Here is a 16,462-nt window from a genome sequence, read left to right on the forward strand (position 1 = left end):
TAGACAGCCTAAAAATAAATATTCACATTCACACAGATACAGATAAGATGCAATCCATCGCACTGACAGAAAATCTAGTATAACACTTACAACATATGCACTTAGAAAATAAAGAAGATCCACAGTCTAAATTAGATGTCATATCCTCATAATTGGAGAACAGTGGGGGTTATCATATAAAACTGAAATAATAAATAATTACTCTTATGAAAATTTGTTGAGGTTATACTTGTGATGGGATCATGTGATTAAAATGTTATTGAGATTCAGAGACAGGTATCCAGGCAAGGATGAAGCCATCCTGTCCCATATCAAAAGAGTCCATACAATCTACTCTAAGCTTCAGCTAAACATTTTTCATGTTTTATTAAGGGGCTATTAGTTTCTGCTTATTTTGATTGACGTTGCACTTTATTTTCTGTTAGAAAGAATAAAAAGAAAATGCAAGCCTACTCATGCAGTTGAAGAATACCAATTCCTGTCATACCAAAAGTATGTTGATCTTTGTAGCCTTTTCCAGTGCTAGGTGACACATGAGAGAAAAAGTTTAGAATCCCTTTGCAGCATATCAGAGGGTCTTGTCATTATGAAGTCATCCTTCATTCCTACTGCTTTTTAAACTTTTGACTCAAAACTCTTTTGCCTGGGATTCAAATTTATATATGTAGCTTTATTTTAAAGAGAAGTTCTTATCCTGATACAGAAATGGAACATTAGGCCTCAACATCTTTCTAGCTGATTCCAACAATCTTGCTTAATAACAGATGCATTGAGTTTAAACCTTGTGAAAAATAAGCCTGTAGTTTGTGTGTGCTGTATACAAAGTTTAGATCAATTTAATCACTTCTATGCTATTTCACAGTTCTGCATTTCATACACTTGTGTAGCTACCTAGTAAAAACATGTTATGTATGACTTTGTACTACAAACTGTTAATTTATAATAATTTTATGTCATCTACTGTAATTATGGCACTGTGTAATCTGTACTAGTTGACAATATTTTGGCAGAAGCATCTACTGTAATATTTACAAGGCATTTCTGGCTCTGTTTAGTTTTCATTGTGCTCACAGTTATTCTCCTGAGTTATTTGAGTACTAGTATACAAAAATGGCTGTTGTTTACTTTGCTTCTTGACTAGTTAAACATATTTTAATATCTCTGAGCTTTTCAAGAGAGAAATTATGCTCCAAAAAAATCCATTATACGCAAACAGAAAAAGTAATGAAGTTCCGCTGGTACTGAAGTAATTTCACACCATTTAAAGCTAAGTTCCATCGTTTAATCATTTCTAATAATTTGCTTATAAATTCCAGTCTGTCTCAACCTAACTCTAAAAGTTTTTTACTTCATTTTTATTTTTATTATCCCACTAGATAAGTGGTGTAATTCCTAGACCTCTACAGAAGTCATAGTTAGGTTGGATGGCTGAGGCTAAACATGTTAAAAGAACATTTTAATGGCAATCAGAGTCAGATTTCTAGAAGAGTTCAGTAAATTGGGAACTCTTTGGAAATTGTACACTTATTTATTTGCGGTAGGTATTTTGCTATCCTAATGGAGGCTGCTAGCTGCTCAACACATCTTGAAACTGATCACTTATTTTTGTAGTTAATAGGAGCTTAAGATTCTTCCAAATTCAGATCAGACTACTGAGAAGGTGCATGTGAGTATCACTTAATTTATAGAATATTAAAATTCATGTTTGTATTTTGTTCATGTGTCACTAAATATACTACGATGAAATATCTAGATCTTTGGTTTGTGGTAAGGGTAGGTTGTGTGATACAGTGAAACTTGCACATAAATACAAGGGAGGAAATGATTTTGCAGTTTGTTCTCATTTTTTAACTGCAGATCATTGATGCTACAGCTAATCATTTTTGTGGATGTTTATAGTTCTGTATGGTACAACGAGTGAGTTTACGTTAGCATTTTGATTTGGATCAGGAGTGTATATTTGAAGTAAATGTTCTGAATGTCTCCAGGTAATCATGCTTTCGTATGCATCATGAAGCAGTCTTGAAGCATGCCAACTAGATTATTTTTGGATGAGTAGATGCTTTCCAGGAGAGTATCTACCTGTTAATGGGAGTATTGTCCCTGGAACCAGACCACTCCTAGTGCTAAATAGCTCCGCTCTCAGCAATGCGTATATTGTGGACCTTGGGCCCTCAATACCAACTGTGTCATTCTGTAGACCTTCTCCTATTTTGCAGCACTGTAAATTTTACTTCCCAGTTATTGCTGAATTTGAATAAGTTAATGATAGTGGCAGCTATAGAATTGTTAAGATTTTGATAAATAAGAATGTGATTCCTTACAATTTGTTTGCAAGACCCTTAACTTTTACATTTGATACAAGAGTGCAAGAGGACATAATTTGCCACATACATACAGAGACTAGAATAGTTCTCTGAAAGAACAATAGAGGTCACATGTCTTTCTTTAGAAAGAACTAACTGTTTGTAATTTAATAAAATTTTTAACGGTGTGTGTCAACATTAACTTTTCTTTAGCTCTCATTAGCTTGTGCTGATCAAAAGCCGGTGACTACATTCAGCTTTTGATGCTAAGGCAGTTGGAGTTAATGGAGATTACTTCTCCCCAGGCCATCGGTTTTGAAAGTAGCTATGCTACGTAGTGTATGTGGAATTTAGTCTCAGTGCTGCTTTTCTGTTCCACTCAGATATGTTCGTCTAGGTTAAGCTGTTCCTTTGACCCATTGTTTAGTCTCTTTGCATGCCCAGTTTGTGATAAGTTTGCATTTCTTCTGGCTTCAAGGTGGGATCTCATGATTTGTCACAAAGTTAGGTTGGTTCCCTGTTACTTTGCTCCACTGCAACAGGTTCTCTTCAAGTCCAGTTAATTTTTCACCTCTTCAGCAGACTTCTTTTCACAATTTGTGATCAATATAAAACAGAGAAACTTTTGTGAAGCAAAATATTATTTATTTCTCAGTACAGGGCATTGTCTATGAAGAAATAAATACAATGAAGACTAAGATGCCTATTACTTATTTAAGCCCTAATCCTCCTGTTCAAGTTTACGTAGACATCAGTATGCTCAAAGCCTCACTCCAGCGTTAGGCTGGATGTGATAGATTGCATCTCTGTAGTTTCTGGTTTAACCTGGTTTATGCAAATGCATGGGGATCAGACACTATTTTTTATAAGGGTTTTGCTATGTTTTTCCATTAAAGCAGCAGAAACAACTTTGAGATATCTTCTGAGTCCACTAGGAGAGCTCTGTATGAAATTACTCCTTCGTGTTCTATGAAACCAAGCACACTTACATTAATCAACCAATAGCAAACTGCAGGACTAATGACAGTAAGATAGCACCTTGTTCTTTGCAGTGCTATTTCAAGATATTATTCTCAGTACTTGCTATATTTGTACTTCCTCCAGCGTAGGACTAATAGACCATGGCAGCAGTTCCCTCTCCCACCTTAATACAAACTTTGTAGAGCTCAGGTATTTGTGGAAACCTCCAAACTCAATGCTATTGTAGCTGGAAAAGGTCTTAGTAACTCAGCAGGTGACCCATTTTCTTTTGAATTGGTACTTGGCCTGGACGCTGCAGTGGTGCTATAGTAGCCCATGTTAAGAAGGAGACATAAAACAAAGACCTTCATTCTTTGTTGTCATTAGTTACTCTAGGTCACTTTGAGAAATGTCTGGGATGTCCATCAGTTCATAGTCACTTAGATATAAAGAACACTGTATATGTGATAAAATACTTAGTATTTCTAATTGTTTCTTTATTTATATTGTGAGGTTGTGGGGATGAACAAGCCAGTCCCATTTCCATGCCTGCACACTTTGAAGACAGTACTCTGCATTTCCCTCCCAAGTAGTGTATTGCTGTGGAGTGGCTGCTGTGTTGAAAGGCAGTGACATTTGTGGTTAATCTTGGACCGCATATTAGAAACTGGGGAAAACTGAAAAAACAATTTCAATAGTTGCCTGTGGCCATGAATGTCCAGCTGAGTCTAGGAACTGAAGTAGGGACATCAGGAGTCAGAATTATAAAAGCAGGACATTTACTCTGTAGTATGCACAGCAAAAATACTTGAGAATAATAAATTGTAATTGGGGCATTTTAATAAGGGAAAGCTCAGGTTGGTTGGGGTTGTAGCTTTTGTTTTGACTGGAAATGTTTCTTTAAGGGATTCTCCTGACATTTCCAATTAATACTTTAAAGGGTAATAAAGTTTCAGTTATAATTTAAATGATATTTGTTTATGGATTTTATTTGCTCTTCCAATCATTATATAAATATTTTTATGGCCTGGAGAGCTCTCTCTAGCAAATCAACAAACTTGTGATCTATATTAATTATGAATCATTTCAAAAACAAAACAATAACAAAAAATTTGGTTTGGTTATCCTTTTTAATTTTTTCCTGTATACTGTTTTCATTTTAATTCCTTTAATACATCTTATAAGTTTCCATCATCCAGCCATAGGATTGGAACCAATCCTAATGAATTATTTTATGTGCCAGTTCAAACTGTTGTACGTTAGATACAACAATAAAGCTGACATAATGCTAAATTCCAGAAAGACCAAAACAGTTGCAACATTTTCATATTTATCAAAGCTCCTGCATCAACAATGAAGATGAAAATATTAATAAGTTATCTTGTGCACAAAAAAAGATTTATCTGTATGTAGGAAGACTTCAGCATAGTTATTGATTCTGACGATGGTTCCATTCATTTAATCCTTCCCGAATGCTTTGTTTCTGATCACAAGAGTCATCTAGTGCAATTAGTGATTATGAAAAATGTCAGCATGCAATTACTCAGAGTAATAAAAATATTCAAAACAACAGCCAGAAGAATATGCAGTAAACACAAGAAATTTGAGGTCAAAGTGGAGAAGTTGTTTTGTATTCAGTCAGCAAAAAAACAGAGAATCTATGAATAAATTTGCTATTTGCCCTGAGATAATACACTGTATTTGCAGGTCCCACATGTGGGCTGTTGTTGTGGTGAAGGGAATTATACTCCAAAGGTATGGACTTTTCCCCAGGAAGACCCTGTTGCCGTTTCTGACTTGAATTGTTTTATGTCGGCTATTATTGCAATGCAAAACTGCTTCCTCCTATCAACAATTAAATATTCCTTTGGAATCTGGAAAAAGCATTTGGAAGCTTTTAATTTCCTTTGATGGAATTCATATTAGGAAGAGTAAAACCTGTCTGTTGTTGAGAACTAGGTTTTGTTTATAGTTTAAGGCATGTTAAGTAATTTTGGGGTAGATTGTGGTTCTCTGAAATTGCATTTGGATTCTGATTTTAGCCCCTGACTCTACTCCAAGGCTTTTGCAGCGTCTTTCATATGCATTTTATTTTCATAAGGGTTGCCGGAGCTGATGTGGGCCTGATGGTTATTTCATAACCACATCTCTATTTTGCACCTGTGTAGGACAGCTCCCATGTTACCAATGTGTTTTTTGCTTTCGTGGGCATGATAAGTAGAGGAGGGACCATACAGCAACAAAGTGATACTTTGTCCAGTTTGTGTTTTTTAGGAAATGGCTTAGATGGTGAGTCAGAACATGAATTGTTTTTAAGATGTTTCAGAGCATATTGGAGGAAGTGATTTTACAATACAAATTCCTCTCAACTTGTCTTGACACACAGGTCATCATCTGACTCAGAGAAGCAAAACCACTGCTGTTTCTAACACAGTACAGTCCTTTTTAATGATTCTGTGCTTCAACAATGTTTGAAGCCAATTGTTTTTGGGGGTTGAGATCGCTGTTCAATGTTTCGTTCCTCTTAAATTTTCAAGTCTCCAAGCCCAGTAAAACAGCAGTTTATTGCAGAATTGATCGGTGTTGGACTGTCATAGTATCTTCAGTGCTTGATATCTAAGCATGTCACACACAAATAACCTGCATCAATTGACCCCATTCGGTCCATCTCCTTAAGAAATTAAGCCAAATTCAGGATCAAGCCCCAATAACTGAAGTTTTCAAACTTAGTGTGATGATATCATCTTTGCCCAGCCAGCACTTGCACTCAAGGTTGAAGCACATAGTTCACAGACCTCTGCCCTAGAAGTGCCCAAGCTCACTTCTGAGTTAATTATGTCTGAGAAGAATTCAACAAAGACCAAAAACTGGTGATCTTGGATGCTTGACTCAGCAAATAATATCTCTCGCAAAATACTAATGAGTCTTGTACCCAAAGAGAGCTGTATTTTTGAATATGTTATCTGCCTGGGATTAATCTTGATGCAAGTGTCCTTCTCCGGACATTATTAAGGCGTTTAAGATAATAGAACAGTTTCTTTCATGTAAAACAGCTTCATTGATTCCAGAGGTGTATACTCAATACAAAGCCATTTACGTTGTCATTCACTAATTAATAATTTAAAAACCAGGCTTTTGTTGAGTTTAGATTTGCATGGTTAATAATGAACTTAACACCATAATCGAAGGGTATTCTATTTGTGTACTACTGGCAAAATCATCAATAATAATCCCGTCCAGAGTCAATATTATGAAGTAAATGTGTTTCCAGTTGGTGCTTGTGGTTAAATATAAATGCTTCTTTATGCTTTTTAAATTACTCATTCATGTTCAATAGGTTCTTTCTAAGCTATTGCTGGAACTTACCTTGCTTGCAGTTAAACTGAAGCACTGTAATGATGTGGATATATTTAACTGTTTTTAAGAACCCGTATCAGAATAAGTATTCAAGCTTAAATGTATTTTATCCGATTGAGTGGCATATCTACATTTTTGAGACAATTGGGTATTTTTAACAAGGTGTCATGTAGTTGAATAGTCATCGAGGTGTTTCCCAAATCTGAGTACATCCAAAGCTGTGCACAGCTTTAACAAAATGAGGTTAATTTGCCCTTCCTAAGCAGACTAAGTTTTTATAAGCTATAAAATGTCATAATTGTGAGAGGCCCAAGCAGTTCTTAGAAACTTTTTGTAGGATAGAGGGAGGAAAGACTTTGATGGATTAATCTTCCAACTGAAACATGGGACACATAGTCAAACTGACTCCATGTACCTCATACTATTATTTACTGTGCCACCTTCAGCATTTCTTAGAGATTTTTTAGAGGTCTCTTTTTTTAGTGAGGGCTATCAGCAAATATTACAAACTGCATTGTGTTAGGCATTTACGTACCAGTAAGGTCAGTCCTAAACATGGAAATCTCAACCAACTCAGATGTATAGTTTTTGCTGGCTTTCATCTTGTTGATATATTTTAGAGTCGGAGGTTTTACACTTAAAGCACAGCAGAATATATGTTTTTAAAGAACTTTAAAGTGACTCATACTTTTGAAGTTGAAGTACCTCCTCATGTTCTGGTCTATTATGGAAGGGTAAGGAGTGGTGGAGATGAAGATTATAAAAAGGCCATTGCTCTTAATGAGTTGTGTTATTGGCTGAGTGATTGAACAGGTCTCTGGGTGAGAGAATGCAAAGTCATTGTGGTCACCGAAGTCTCAAGGTAGCTCGAAGGGAGCAAAGCAAATCATGTGAGTAAGAGGTAAAAGGCAAGGGACACACCGCTGGGTTGGCTGAATGCCTCTCAGTCATCTGGGCGCATGTCCAGTTCTGAGCATTTTATCTGAAACGGTGGGTGAAAATATGCAGCTTAACATTCTCTAGGCATTATTTATTTAAATATTTGGAGATAGTATTTATTACATTAAAATAGCAGAAAGAATTTCAGGAGGAAAAAGAAATGTAACTACTAAAACAGAAGCCTGAATCTTTGCAAGACATTAGTAAACCGGGAATCAGTTATTGGTAATCTTTAGATAGGTAACTAAGAATGTTGTTAATGAACAAGGACTTCTGAGTGGTGTAATAAGAAGGTTGAAAATTTTTGAAATATCAAAACACTTTTTTTGGATAAGTTTTAAATACTGCTACCCAAAAGGGATTCTTTTTGACTATGACCTAATACAGCACCTCTATTTCCAATTAAGACTGAAACTGTTCTGATTGTCCCTTTCTTCCTTGGAAGAACTGGCATACTTTAATTCTTGCTTCAGTCAGTAAACACAAAAATGCTATAGTAAAAAAAAAAAAAAAAAAAAAAATTGAAAGCATAATGTAAGTGGGAATACAATTTCAGCAGAGGAAATCCAGACTAAACAACATTGCAGTACATTCTGAGATAGGAAAATACTGAATATGAGAGGAAGGACTGAAGGTGAAGTCAACTATTTTGAATCCAAATCAAATGAAATGCAGAATTACCAACTGCAAATAATAATAATATCAATGTGTTATTTTTTACAGAAATCTGTTTCAAGTTTGTAAGCATGTTACTTGTTGTAGAGTTAAAACTTTTTTGACTTTCTTCAAAAAAAGAAAAAAAAAAAAAAAGAAAAAAAAAAACCAACAAACCAACAACCAACCCAAACCCAGAAGCTGGGGCTGTAAAAGTATTGCTGTTATTTCGTGGGCAGTGACAGAAGATCATACTGAAAGTCAGTAGGGTAGAGTACCCTGTAACATGTTTTTTTTCTTGTATAGGTGTAGTTTTGAGATAGCTCTCTACATTAAAAGTTAGAATGCAAGACTGTATTAAAACAAGTGAGTTCTAGTTTCCCGTCCAAAAACTGATTCCAGCAATGTAACCTGCACCTATATCTAGAGAGATATAGCCACAAGGGTAATGTTTAGATGATAAACTCCGAGGTACTCTGACTTCTCAGAAATGGTGGCAGATGCAGACTGAATTATCCTTCTGACTATCACCAGACATGAACTGATAGTCCCATAAGAGTGCTTTAGGAGGTTTAATCAGTCATTACAGATGAAGCTGGCAGGATGGAGAAATGGGAAGGATGAACCATGTGAGAATTTCACCTTTCTCATATGAGCAAACATATGCACATTTGACAACCTCATTCTCCAAAGCTATTCTGTTTTCTTCCCTCTGCCTTCTAGTATGCCAATAAGATGAGCTATTAAAAAGCTATACTTTTTAATTACTAATGAATTGGTCTCATTTGTCAGACGTCTGAAAATGAGAACACTTTTTTTTTTCCAAAGCCCCTTTACTTGTGTGAATAAATAGCTAACTGGTCTTTACCTCCCAAGGGGTGTTCAGTGAGGAAAAGGTGGATTTAGGCAATTAACAAAAGAGAAAGCAGTGAAATAAGAAGGAGTCTTCAGAAAAAGTAGGTGTTATTTTGAACTCCCCACAGCCATTCTGTGGGGTTCCACTTAATTGAAATGAATAACATGGTTTTGTAAAGAAAGCAGTGGAAGGTGCCTATTTAAACTTTCTAACTAATTAATAGTTTCTCAAGGATGCTCAGCAGTGGGGAAGTTAGAGTGCTGCTCATGCTATTACCATGTTGTCTGCTGCTGTGTCTAGTTTGCCTTTCCATAGAAAGAACAAAGCATCTCTGGTAACACAGATTTGTCCATCTGTCAGGGAGGGAGGGGGTCAGTTACTGTTACCATTGGGTACTTCCCGTCACCTAAATGCTGTCACGATTCCAAGACAGTTGTCAGCTTTCTGACTGTTAGAGACAAGAGAAGACAAATGTGTAGGTTTAATAGTTGTTATTTTCATCTTTGCATCAAAGAAGAAATGCAAGATAATGTTTTTCAGTATTTATATATTTCTTCCTTTTGTAATTCACTGAAATGGACATGTTGCTAGAAATTTGCAGGCATCTGATTGTGAACATGATCTGCCTTCCTGGAGAATGTGACACATCTTCTGTGGCCACTTCATCTTATCCATATCTCAAAGATCTCTACCTGTGCCTCACTAGAATATTCTCATAAGATAGTAATCTTCTTGTGGAGACAGACTTTTGAATCTGTCATTTATACCAGACAGTCATCTTTCTGAACGTTTGGAGCTTGCTTTCATGAAACAGATCTTTGGAGTATACAGGATATGTACTGAACAAACAATAGATTGCACCTCTTTTTAGCAAGTTCTGGATGCCACCTGCAGAGCACACAGGTCCTTCAGTATTTCCAGCAACTTAAATGTTTTCTCAAGGGTTTGATTTCTTTCTTCTATGTTATCATGTCAGTGGGTTTGCTTGCATAACTGCAAATTCGTTTGCTTACAGCTTGTTCATTCTGGACTGGCCTTGTGAAAAAGTTTGTTCACTCTCTGTGTTGTCACCCCAATGTCAGAGTGTAGGAATGTCTTTGTTTCCTCTTTCACCAGCTTGGGTAAAGCCTTCTGTTCCTAGCTAGGAGTTACTATGGTTTTTGCAGGTGTTACACTCAAACATTTACTAAAGAACATCCTTATATTAATGTAAGGAATTGTAATATTGTGGATAGCCAGTTTCCAATAATGTCTGAATTAGAGAAACAAAATGCATGGATTTCACAGTGCTTGAAATCCTTCATGTTGCCAATGTAGGAGCTAAGTTTCAAGAAAGCAGTTATCACTATCTTGCTAAGTGTTTATAACTTTTTTTATACATGCTTCCTTCAGTATCTCTTCTTGTTCTGCTGTATGTTGTTTTTCCTTCTACCCATCTATGGGCCTCTAGTGTGTTTTTGCAGAGGAAGTCAGATAGATATATACCAATAAGTATTTTCCATATAGGCACTCGGTACCTTATTTTTCGTGATGGTGTGTTTGTTTTCTAAGCCTTTTTCTTTACTACCACTTTTCTTTACTTTCCAAATTCAAGTAGACTTTCTGGATGGCTCAGTTACTTCAAAAGTATTTGGCAAACAAGTTATTTGTCACTAGGAGAAGCAACAAACTTAATCCAGGTTATCCTCTCTGCTCCCTGAGAAAGGTGCCTGCTTAATCCTGTAAAGAGGTAAATACTGTCTTGAACAAAAAAATCTCTATGCTGTAAGATTGCTTGATTTTTATTTATTTTATTTTTGTCCAGAAAGGGAGAGAGATTTTTGCTTTAACTGCTGTATGAAGACCTGAATCAATACAAGATAAGACCTCAGGGGCCCTTTTTCTCATGTTGAACTATTGGATAAGCCTCTATCATTTTACACCTTGGTATACACGCTGCCTTCCTCCACTGCTTTCCATGGCAACCTGTGGCTCTACTAGAGTATAAAGTTGTACCAGGAACTCTGTTACACAGTAGGGTTGAATAGACCATAGCAGTCAACTTAAAAAGTGGTCCTTTTCATTAATGAGCCTTTGGCATTGATTTAGTCGTACGTCTATGTTCATTGACATGTCTCTGAAATGTTACTGTTCGAGTGCTCAATAATGTTAAACAAGCATGTACATGAAGTGTTAGCATGTTAATGTATCAAGCTAGTATCTTCTTCACAGCTTTTCTATAGGTAGCTATTTTCTAAGTTGTAAAATTGAGACTGGAAATTTGAAAGAGCAGACACCCATCCTTGGTGCTCCCATAGCCTAGAGCAGCTGAACGATGAGAGGGAAACTGGGGTTGCCTTTAAAACCAACAGCCAGAGAGAAAAGTTAAAAGAGAAGGGAAGTGCAAAACAGCCATGCAGTGTATCAAAAGGGACAAGACAGTCAGGTGAAAGGTCATTAAAATAATGACATTGAAAAGTCATTGAAATTTATAGACATCAGGTTCCTTTAAAGCAGTGTTGTTATCTTTGTTGTTCCATAAGGTTGAAAGGCTGCGTAGCCGAGGCTTTGTATCGATATGGAGGCTCTACTACCTTTCATAAAAGCATGCAAACACACAATGTTTTAATGTCACTTGCTAGAACCAACTTGAAGCAAAGGTGTTTGACTCTGTTGTTACTATCAGTTTATATGTTGATGTAAAATCAGACACACAAGCTGATTTTCTGGAAAATGCTAGACATATCTTTTGTTTCTCCTTGGCATTTCTGATCTTCTTCGATTTTGAGCTCTTGTAATGAGCTCAAATACTGTAACTCAAATTCCCTTGAAGTCTTCGTGAAACCTGCAGAGCTCAATCTCTTTGAAATATGACATGAAAATTCAGTTTTCTAGTTGCTCCTGTTATTCCTGCCTTTACTTTGTATGATCAACCTTGGCTGTTGTAAAGAGTGACAATGAACTATCTGGGTTAATTTTTTATTTGGGAAAGCCATAGCCAATATATTGATAGGTATTGCTAAGTAATTAGTAAGCCATTTTACTGTTTTCTGGCTTGTGGCAAGTTTAATAATGTTTTTGTTATTTGTTTTCTTGTGTTTTGTCTCCTAAGTATAGGAAGTTTCTGCCATCTGGAAAACACCCCTACTTGGTGTCTCACAAACATACAGATTTTTTTTTGTCATCAAAACAGATCTATTAAATAGTCTATGTTGGAAAGTGAATAGTCATTACCGTTACATCCAGAAGTGTCAGCTTGAATGTTTTCATACTGACCGAACGCAGACTTTTTGCTCTTTATTCTAGGATTTGATAACACAAGTAAAAAGAAAAGGAAAAGGTACAAAGAAAATAATTTAAGAGGATACTGAATCATCATTTATTTTTACATAGTATTTTCTTGTTGTCCTAACTGTGAGCAATGGAAGGAGAGCAATTCGAGATTTTTACTGGTTTATGTGGAAAGAACACTACAAACCACAGCTCACTTGCAAAATTGTTTTCTGTCTTTCAAATTTGTATGTGTTAGTCTTTGCATATGCAGAACATGGACCTAGATGTATCAATCAATCAATCAATTCCTCTATCATTACATGGGACAAAGTTTCCTGAGGCCATTGGGACTTAGGTGCATTACTCTGTTTATCTCCTTGGACTGTTTGGACTCAATTTTAATGACGGAATCTAAATTTTATATAGATGCCTTCCCAAAAATATAAAATCTTCTTAGTATTAAAGACTCTTTTTGTCTCTTAGTGTGAGCTCTTTATAATTTTTCTTCCCATCGACCAAGAAGTTCTCACTACCTTCCTGTAATTTCTCTATGTGTCATTCAAAAAGTCTTATTTCATGGGAAGATTTTTCTGTGCCAGGAAATCAGCTTTTTGATTATTTGACAGATCCCAGAGTCTGGTATCTTGCAAAGATCACATTTCTCAGGAAAATGCTGCATCTTGTGAAGGAAAGATTAAATGCTAATTTAATGGCAGTGTAATGCCTGTAGCCTTCTGCCTGCTTTGCCAAATCCTCTCTCTCTGCAATGTCAGTTATGTTTTTCATGCACAAATCTAGGGGCAAATTATCTTACTGTTTGCAGCGGTGCAACTTGTGAAGTACCTTAGTCGGGCAATGACATTGAATTCCAAGCTTTCACTGAGGTTTTTCCCATTCTCTCTGCCACAATCAACACGGGGAACTGACTGCAATGGGAAAAGGACTGTGTTGGCGTTATGCTCTCTTGAGAACATTTTCTAGTAGAAAGGAATAGGAATATTTAAAGCGTACATAGGAGCCTCTTCAAGATTCTCTGCAGCTGTAGTTTGACAATATTACACAGACTGAAATGTTTGCTTATCAGAAAAGCTGAAATGTTTAAAGAACATTGATCTACATTTCTTGTCAGTTTACTGTCTCCATTGGCACAACATTTGGAAGGATTCTGATTTTATGAAATGGAGAGTGCCTCAGACTTGCATCTGCAGTGAATACTCTGTTACCTCTTTCTGAGCTTTGGAACAATAACTCTTTCCCACCTAAACACTCACAGAATGTGAAACATATGATAGATCTGTGCAAGTTGTTCCTATTTTCCACCTTATGTTACAATGGCAACTGCTGCCAATCAGCAAAACAAGGGAGTTTGGAAATAGCAAATTTCTGTGAATGCCACAGGCTTCCTTAATTTCCTTGAAATTAAGTACAGGCACTGTTCAATTGTTGACATTTTTCAAAGCTGAGATAGTGTCAGTGTTACTGACACAAGATGTTTAACTGCTTATATCAACTTTTTGTATGCTGTAAATGAGCTCTGCCAGATCACATGACTAGTTTTCTGGTGCTTATCCAACCCTGTCCAGAAGTTGTGATAAAGGAGTCAGATGGAAAATTTCTATCAGAATGACTTTTTTTAATTTTTTTTTTTTAAAGTGAAAGAGGCATTTTTGTGATAGTTTCCAGCCAGCTGAATTGCTGAGCAAAGCCGTGATAAGCAAGGGAGTAGAAGGTTAAGTTACCTAGGACTTGACAGCTGCCTTTCAATGAGAATTAGAGTACTGAATTGAATGTAGACACAGAAATTCTTAGTCCTTTCCTTTCCTATGGTTTCTTTTGTATAACCCCACGTTACTATTTAATAGCATCGCTTCCTTCAAAGCTGTGAAGCTATGGTCTTATTTGATCTTATTTGTGGGTGTCTTGTTGCTGTATAACCATGGTAATCTTACAGTAGTTAATGCTAAAGAAACTGATGGGGAAGCAATAATGGAAGTGTTCCTAATTTTACTACAATAATTCTCCATAATCTTCACAAAACACTGTCTGTTTCCTCCTGCTTCTCGGCAAAGATTTAAAAGCTGAGTGAGTTGCCATGTTACTTAAGACTTCATTATTTTTTACAAAGTATACTCCAGGGCATTTGCTAGAACATTATGAAGTATTATCATAAATGATTAAGCTGAACTATAATTGTCAAAATATGTGAAAAAAGCACATCTGGCAAGCCTGGTTTTTCACTCCCTGATTCACATGACTCAGTAATTCACAATGGATCCTTCTGACAGTGTGAATAAGACAGGCTCTGTTGCAGGGTAAGCACGTAGTTCCTCGGCTTCCTCTTACACTGTGGGCACTTCTTGCTCGGTCTAATCCATGGAAGCATGAACCTGAGTTAGAGAAAGTCTGACTGATAGAATTGGCGAAACAGGCACATAGACAAGCAGAAGCCTTGTTGATCATCAAATCCAATGTCGTGCAGCCATGTTTATGTAATCATTTTTGTATATTGATTATCCTAACTAGTTGTGGGTTTTTTGTATCTGCTGTTTCTGTTCCCTTTCTTCCCCTTGCTTACTAGATAGTTATACTGTAGTTTCCAACCTAAGTGTGTTTATGGCCAATTTGTATCATTTGTTCTTGTGCCAGCATCAACCTTCAGGTGAAATTGCTCTTTTCCCTTGCTGCTGGTTTGTCCCGTGATGAAAAAGAGTGGAAAATGGATAAAAGCCTTCTCAACTTTCATTTTGTGAGGTTATACAAACCAAGAGTTCCTTCTTTAAAATAAATTTTAATTCCCTTAAACATGCTACTAATGCAGATTGAATTTATTTTCCTTGGGTGGAATTGTATACATTATTCCAGATGAGGCGTCACTGGTACTGTTTAAAAACCTCTCCTGATATAACCTTTCACAGCTGTATTAGATTACAGACTTGTGATCCTTCTGTGATTGGACATTAATTAATTAATTGGACATATGTTTCTATATAATGAGATGTTATTGTAAGTCTCCTATAGCATTATTTTATTAATATGGCTGTCAAAGGCAATATCTTGTAAAGATATTCTGTGATGAGATTGTACAGTGAAGATGGCTGAAGTTGAAGATTCCTAGTTCTTATTTGTGCTGAGTTCCTGAAACACAGTAATCACCTCCAGGTGATATTTCCCTACTACCATTTTCCTTTCTCTTTCTGTAAAGTTTATGCAAACATTTTTTGACAGAATTTACCTTTACAATAACATTAAGATCTTTAGCTGTATCCAAGTATTCTTTTACTATGTTTCTCTAAAGTGATTTTGATCACAAAAGGTTCTGTGCCACCTTTCCTGTTCTTTTCCTATTTCTTCACAGTATTATTACACAAGGCTACTCTACTCTTCTAGTACTTGCAAAACACTTAATTTCTATTCTGTCACATTGTTATTATTTCTGATTCACATTCTCTATGAGGCTGTCCTCATTTGACAGGATCATTTGCCCAGGATCCTTGTTTTAACATACGTTTTTTTTTTTGTTAACACCAGTTAGGTCCTCCACTACATTGGACCAGATCATCTTTACTATCTCTGAATTTCTTTGTGTCTTCTCCATTGTTCCTTTACTTGCCAACCCCTTCCACCCTTTGTAGCTTTTAAAGAAAAGGTTCAAATTTTACTGATCTCCTTATTTTGGGTTCCTATACAATTTCACTTGCAATATGGCTGTTGGTTAGTATTTGTAAAGCACTTTGAAAACCTTAAGTGTGTATAAATGCTGGTTGTTTCATCTTGCATGACTTTTGCCAGATAGAAGCAGAAGCTGAGTATTTTATAATTATTTATAATTATATATTATATAATATATTGTATCCTCAGCAACGTTTTTGCTAAGGAGGACTATATTGCTGAATGTGTTGATAGTCTCCCCTGCTTTAACCGTAGGATATGAGGTGAACATGCTTGAGTTTTCTCAGTATCTGTGCAGAGGGGACACACGCTGAATGAAGCTATCATCACTTCTCTGCCTAGAGAGCCTGTGCTTGAGCTCCCAGCCCAATCTAACAATACACGAGCGTGTGTTGCTAAGCAGTACAGTTAGGCATATTATGTACAGAGGGGGGCACTGAGGATTCAGCAGCAGACTTAAATTATCATT

The sequence above is a fragment of the Gavia stellata genome, chromosome 14 (genome assembly GCF_030936135.1).
Source record: "Gavia stellata isolate bGavSte3 chromosome 14, bGavSte3.hap2, whole genome shotgun sequence".
Classification (NCBI taxonomy): Eukaryota; Metazoa; Chordata; class Aves; order Gaviiformes; family Gaviidae; genus Gavia; species Gavia stellata.